A 7455-nucleotide genomic window follows, 5' to 3' on the forward strand; every position below is an offset into this window, starting at 1 on the left:
AAAGGATAAATTGACTTAAAGTTTTCTGGCTAATAAAGACAGATTAATGCCAAGTCCAATACTTTGGCCCCTGATGCAAACAGCCAACTCATTAGAAAAGACCCTGATGCTGGGAAAGATTGAAGGCAGGAGGAGAAGAAGATGACAGATGATGAGATTGTTGGATAGCATCACTGACTTGATGGACATCAGTTTAAGCAGGCTCCAGGAGACGGTGAAGGACAGGGAAGCCTGGTGTGCTGCAGTCCATGGGGTTGCAAAGAGTTGGACATGACTGAGAGACTGAACTTTTCTAATATCATATGTTGTAAAGCAATAAGAGCAAAACAGCAACTCTGAATGAAGCAAATCAGTCAAATGCCTAGAAAAAAGAAATAATAATAATGCTTTTTTAAAAAGTTAAGCTTGCACAACATTGTAAAGCAACTATACTCCCATTAAAAAAAAGGTTTTTTTTCTTTAAAGTTAAGCCTGGTATTAGCTTCTTTCACCTTGCAAATGTGTATTTAGTGCTGACTATCTGTCAAACTGGGCTATCAGATGAATCTTACACTTAAGTTCCCCATGGCCCTACAGAAAAGCTCAAATGCTTTATACTTTTGTTGCAAGTGATCTATTCATTTAAAGTTAAAAGATATAGTTATTAGTTTTTATTAATTTACTATGTACATGGTTAAATCAGGTTAAGCATTTTCAAGTCAAGCACAGTATTCGGGAAGAAAAAGTTTGGCTGCTTAGCTGGGCACCAGAATCTGGGCACCAGAGACATTGTGTAACATCCACCAGTTCTAATTATATGTTTATAAGAGCAACTAGACAGGGTCTTCAATGTAGGGACTCTATAAAGATGACAGACAGATTAATATGATAGACTGAGCCTCCTCTCAGAAGTGAGAATTTCACATAATTTATAACACAAAGTTTAACATAAAGTTGTATACTATGAATTAAAGCCAATATTGAATGGATTCTTATTTTAATCTCAACCTCTCAGTTATTAGTAGATAGCGATCACCCTAGTGTAGCTAAATGAGTACTTTCTCCAAATATTATTTTAATCATAAGACCATAGTGTAGAACCCCCAAATGCAGTCAGGAGTATAGGAAAAAAAGAGTATATAATAAAGGTAGTATTTTAGATAAGGGGATAGGATAACTATCCAATAATTTGTTGGGACTATTGGTTATGATTAATAGGAAAAATAATGTTTAGATTCCTATTTCACATCATTTACAAAATTTAATAATTTTAAGAAACATTAAAGATACAAGCATTAAAAAATAACTATGAAAACAATCAGAGGAAATTCAGGAAAATGTCTCATTACCTTTGGTAGGAAAGACCATTTTAAACAAAACAGAGAAGGCGAACAACATGAAGGAAAAGACTGATTAGGTATGATTATTCTACTATGAAAAAAATAACACAAGCAATGTTAAAAGACAGGAGACAGATTAAGGATAAAATGCTTACATAATTCATCACAAACCAAAGATGAACTGCCAAGTGTGACTATGTACATTGTACACTGCGCACCACCAGGGGGAGACTTTCATGTAGACCACCGTGTGAATGGTGTCCCTAAAGTTGCCTTGATCAAAATCCAAGATATTTAAAACACTCCTATGTCAATAAGAAGAAAAGATCAATAAACCATCCAATAGCAAAGTGTGCAGTTCTATTTCCAGTTTTTTAAGGAATCTCCACACTGTTCTCCATAGTGGCTATACTAGTTTGCATTCCCACCAACAGTGTAAGAGAGTTCCCTTTTCTCCACACCCTCTCCAGCATTTATTGCTTGTAGACTTATGGATCGCAGCCATTCTGACTGGCGTGAAATGGTACCTCATAGTGGTTTTGATTTGCATTTCTCTGATAATGAGTGATGTTGAGCATCTTTTCATGTGTTTGTTAGCCATCTGTATGTCTTCTTTGGAGAAATGTCTATTTAGTTCTTTGGCCCACTTTTTGATTGGGTCATTTATTTTTCTGGAATTGAGGTGTAGGAGTTGCTTGTGTATTTTTGAGATTAGTTGTTTGTCAGTTGCTTCATTTGCTATTATTTTCTCCCATTCTGAAGGCTGTCTTTTCACCTTGCTTATAGTTTCCTTTGTTGTGTAGAAGCTTTTAAGTTTAATTAGGTCCCATTTGTTTATTTTTGCTTTTATTTCCAATATTCTTAGAGATGGGTCATAGAGGATCCTGCTGTGATGTATGTCGGAGAGTGTTTTGCCTATGTTCTCCTCTAGGAGTTTTATAGTTTCTGGTCTTACGTTTAGATCTTTAATCCATTTTGAGTTTATTTTTGTGTATGGTGTTAGAAAGTGAGGAAACCAGAATTGCAAAAAAAAAGAAAAGTGTGCAAAGGATATGAAAAGTGAATTCAAAGAGGAGGAAATACAAGTAACAATAAACATATACAAAGATGTCAAATCTTACTCACAGTCAAAGAAGTGCAAATTGGAACAACAATGAAGCATATTTTCACCACATCAATAATGAGAAAACATTTCACATCAATTAAGAAACACCATTTCAGATCGACAAGATGTAAAATATCATTGTTGGCTAGGGTATAGTGAAATGGTATCCTCTTGCATTCCTGATATGAATGTGACAATACACATTTAATTAAAAATGCATATGCCCTAGGATCTAACAATTTTATTTCTCCATTTAAAGAAACCTCTACTCTCACACATATAAGTTATTCATGGCAGAATTGTTTGTAATCACATAAACTAGAAACATCTTATTTGTATGCAGATAGAGTTTAGTAGTTAAGTAGAATGAGATATCTGTATGTAGTGAAGTCAAAGATCTTCATTATATACTGTTGTGTGAAAGAAGTAAGTTTCATAATGACATGTATGGTATGATACCAGATATATAAAACATCCTCTCATACACACACAGTAATCAATTTTATAATATAATATGTATATTATATAATTATATGTATTATATAACATATATGTATGTCTTTGTATGTGAATGCACTAGAAGGATTATACCTCAGTTTATGGGGGTACCTCTGGGAGCCAACTGGGATTAGGCATGGAAGTCAGTTTTAGTTACTTTGAATGTTTACATTGTTGAACAGGAGAATATAGGTGTTTTTTATTGACATTTTTAAAAATTTACACTCCTATTCTGTGCTTGCACCCTTGAGACAAGTGTGCTATTAACATGTCACAAAGAAGACATGTTGCAGGAATTAAAAATGATAGTGGCAGCTGTACAAGCTAGAGTAACCAACACTAACATTTATTGTGCACTCCCAGATTTACCTAAAGACTATTACTTGTCATTCATTTTTCTTCCCCTCTACCCTTTATAATGTTCCTTCTTTCCACATCTCAGTGATAATTGGTGCAAAGGTTGGATTTATAATTCAATCTTACATAACTCAGGCTCAAATTTTATTGGCAGAAATGTAAGTTGCATAATTACTCGGCAGCAGTTACACATTCTTGACACATTTATTCCTAGAGCTTGAACTCTGTACATGCATGGACACATAAGAAATTCCCCACTCCTGATGCCTCTTCTCTGGCTCTTGGAAGTACCTTTATGAAGCATGATAGATAGTTTAACTTTTATAATTTGGATGGTTTGGAGTAGCCAAAAGAAACTAAACCTTCACATACTGAAATAATAATTTATTCCTTGGAGAGTTTTGGGCTGGATGTGCAAATACAAGCATAAAATGAAAAATTAATGTGGAAATTATTTGATTAGTTGTTTTGACTAGATAACAGATTTCTTTGGCATAACAAAGACAGATTCATTTTCTGACAGTCTTGAGATGCCCTGCTTAACCTATATGAAATAAGCATTCTGTCCAAGTCAAATACCCAAGACAGATCACCGAGCTCTTGAAAGTTATTATCTTACGCTCTCATGTCTGCTCTCATGATTCCTCTGCCACTTGAAGATTCCTGTTCACTTGCTCCTGGAAATCTCCTCCCAGCACATCTCAGGTTTAAAATGCTGCAAGAACAACAGTAACTGAAAAGAAACTAAGAGGCCTTGGACTAGGAATCAAAAGCCAATATAGCATAGATGATAGACATGATTTCTCTACTGACAGCAAAGGCTTGGAAGAAAAAGGCAGATGTGGGAGTTGAACATCCCAATAAAGAGATGATGATGAGAAACGAGATTTAAAAGACAAAACTATGGTCTTAGATACTGGGAGGAGTGACGGATGCATGGCCAGGGAAGTATGTATAACCAGAGTATAACTGACTTGATTGAAAAACTAAAGGAGGGGGAGACAGTCACCTTGACAAACCTATGAAAGTGGTACCTGTAGAGGACAACAAGTGTAAGATGAGAAGAAGAATAAGAGTATTGGGAGGGACTTAGTGTTTTGTACCCAGAGAACATTGGCGAGGAGAAGGAAATAACTGATAGACTTAATATCCTTATACTAATGATATCTGTCATGGATTATTTACTCCCTGCATATCACTATTAAACTTAAAAACAATCCTTTAAAGTAGGTACCATTACATTTTACAGACAGAGAAATGAAGCTTATAGAAACTAAGCTTATAGACATTTAAGAAGCTGTGTTTACAAGGCATGCACAGCAGGTAAAAGGGAAGGCAAGCATTTAGATATGGGCAATCTGGTCCAGGGGTCTTCTCATGGGTCTTCCCAGGAGGCATAGTGATAAAGAATCTGCCTCCCAGTGCAGGAGCCACAGGAGACACAGGTTCAATCCCTGGGTCAGGAAGATTCCCTGGGGAAGGAAGTGGCAATCTGCTCCAGTACTCTTGCCTTGAAATTTTCCTGGACCCAAAGGAGCCTGGCAGGCTACAGTCCATGGGGTCACAAAGGGTCAGACATGACTGAGCGACTGAGTGCATACACACACAATGTGGTCCAGGATTCACACTATGTCATACTGTCTCCCTAACCTACCGAGTGTGCAGTATAAGCAAAGTGAGCTTGAAATTATTACACACGTCCGACAGATAAGACTAGTACAGGAGTAAGAGCTAGACTTGATCACTGAAAATAAATTATGTATAGATAGTGGTACTGGGTTTCCGAGGTGCCACAGTGGGGAAGAATCCACCTGCCAATGCAGGAGACTCAACAGACTGGGTTCGATCCCTGGGCTGAGAAGACCCACTGGAGTAGGAAATGGCAACCCACTCCAGTGTTCTTGCCTGGAGAATTCCATGGACAGAGGAGCCTGGTGGGCTACGGTACATAGGTTCGCAAAGAGTCGGACATGACTGAAGTGACTTAGCATGCACAGATTTATTCTTTTAGTTACTTTGCTACCAGCTCTATATCTCATTAACAGGCTTTAAAAACATGTTAAATTCTCTCTGTTCAAATAACTAGTAGCAGTTGTATCTTCTGAATGGACCCGAACTAATGGAGAAAGCATTGGGAATGCTAAAGCCCTACGTGAGAAGAAAATATCAAAAAATAAAAAATTTTTAAAAATCCATGGCAACCAATGGGGTTTTGAAAAGGAATTTCATGATCAAGAGGAAGATCAAAGGAAAGCCAGATGTTTGGAGAGGATGGTAAAGTGGTTGGTGCCATTTTATTGGAGGATTTAGAAGTTAGGCTGGGTCATCAATGGGCAGAAATGTGCCAGAGGAAGTCGTCCATTGGAGAGGTGTTACTCAGAGGACAGGTAGGTCTCAGGATCCTGAGGGGCAGTACCTGTCCTGACTCAGAGTTCCCCAGTGCTCTCACCTTATCAGAACAGTTGTTTTGGGGTTTGTGAAGGGGTCGTTCTCTCTTTCTTCCTCTTATTTCTCTAGTTCTGGGAGACCTGCTTTTCCTAGAATGCTGTTCTTTACTGTGAATTGCATTCCCTAAAGAGGTCTCAGAATTTGCTCTTTCTGTGAGATCAAGAACATCTTTGCTCCAACCCTGAGCTCTAAATATCTATGTGTTCTCTAAATAAAATTCCAGAAATGTCACCCACTCTTGCTCCTCTGACTTCTCAGACATCTGTGTATTTCCTAGGCACTATTAAAACTCCCTGCTGTTTCTGAAACTCTGAAAAGCCCCTGTCTAGGGTTGGCTAAACAGAATCCATTCATAAAGTTAGAGTGTCCATCTCGGTCCCTAGCTGGGGGTGCATCGTGCCCTTCTGTGCCAGAAGCCCTTCAAGGCTAGACCCGCGGCACACCTGCCCTTGATCTCACTCTCTTGGCTTTGGCCTTGAGAGTCCTGTTCCTTGCTCTGCACTCTGGTGTCACTTCCATTGTTGGGGCCAGGGCTGACAGGCATTTCTCTGTATTTGTGAAGAAACATAAACAAGCCTCTGTTTGCATTTCTCTAGCCTCATTAGGCTAATCTCTAATTATTATTTCTCACCAATTTCTTCCTTCCCCAAAGTCCAAGTATCCAAATGACAGGACTTAAGTTCTGTGCCCCAAAGTTATCACTGCTGGAGATTTCAGCCCAGTTAGGCTCTTTGCACTGATTGCCCATAGATTCTCCCCAATCATCCCAAACTAATAGCAGTTGTTTCATCAAATCCACACAACCATGAGAGATAACATTATGCATTACAAACTGAAAAATAAATTCTACCATTGCCACAACCAAAAGGCTTCCCAAGTCTCCCAGAACTCTCAGACATTGAGTAAACAGGACAGGAACTATCTTTCCTACCTTTTCTTCCTCCTTTTAATTCTTCTACCACTTGTTCCTCATCTTCTCATTACTTGCATATTAAGACCACATCGTACCAGGTATTATACATAGGGCAATCAGGAAATGAGAGGTACTAGCATATTAAAAGGAGACAGTTTATTTAAAAGTGCTATTTTAAAGAACGGCAGAGCAAACCCCACCCCACCTCTTTTTTTTTATGTAACCAGGGAAAATTTATCAGAGAAGATAGGTCTGAGAAGTGAAAGTTGAGTGGCAATTGCCCCTTGGAATTTAGCTTAACTTCACCCTTCCTGCATATGTTTTGATTTAAAATAATTACCTTTTGTTCAGCATTACTCTCAGCTCCCAACTCCTTCTGCTTTCAGTTCTCCAAGGAAGGCACCCCTGAGTACGGTGTGAGGGAGTCAGTTAAATTCAGACTTCTTGAAAACAGCTTGGTGTTTTCAACTAAATCTAGTAGTGGAATGTGGGCTTAACTGGCCCCACCCAATTTCTCCCACCCAGATATTTTTCCTTTTTGTCCAGTAAAGTGTCATCTGTTCCCAAGGAAGAAAAAAAGAAAGAGAAAGAAAAATGTTTACTTGAGTTTACTTGAGTTTACACTCTAAACTGCTCAGTTGATTCTGACCAAATTTAATATGCTCAGTATTGAGTTTTGATAGAGAAAATCAGGGAAGTATTTATTTGAAACTTAGAAAGTGGAGCTTTGACTTTTTCTATCCTTATTTGTAAGAACATTTTGGTCACAGGCAGTATACTGCTGCGCAGTAGATCTGGCCTTGGCTGCATTTATT

At 38.1% G+C, this 7455-nt stretch overlaps 1 protein-coding gene across 26 annotated transcripts in view; it reads right to left on the reverse strand.

Annotated features, from left to right (window-relative positions):
* CALD1 (caldesmon 1) overlaps positions 1 to 7077 on the reverse strand; it is a 231504-nt gene extending 224427 nt beyond the window's left edge. For 17 of the 26 annotated variants that reach the window (XM_086395525.1, XM_086395509.1, XM_086395487.1 and 14 more), the window contains exon 1: positions 6981 to 7077. The gene's annotated coding sequence lies outside the window, so the exon portion shown is untranslated. Of the gene's footprint in view, positions 1 to 6658; positions 6774 to 6980 lie in introns of all 26 variants that reach the window. The other 9 variants (XM_086395531.1, XM_086395517.1, XM_086395496.1 and 6 more) reach the window with 1 other exon arrangement.
* Positions 7078 to 7455: the final 378 nt, after the last annotated feature.

This window comes from Bos grunniens, chromosome 4 (genome assembly GCF_055505025.1).
Source record: "Bos grunniens cultivar Pamir isolate PY7600 chromosome 4, Bosgru_T2T1.0, whole genome shotgun sequence".
NCBI classification, from domain to species: domain Eukaryota; kingdom Metazoa; phylum Chordata; class Mammalia; order Artiodactyla; family Bovidae; genus Bos; species Bos grunniens.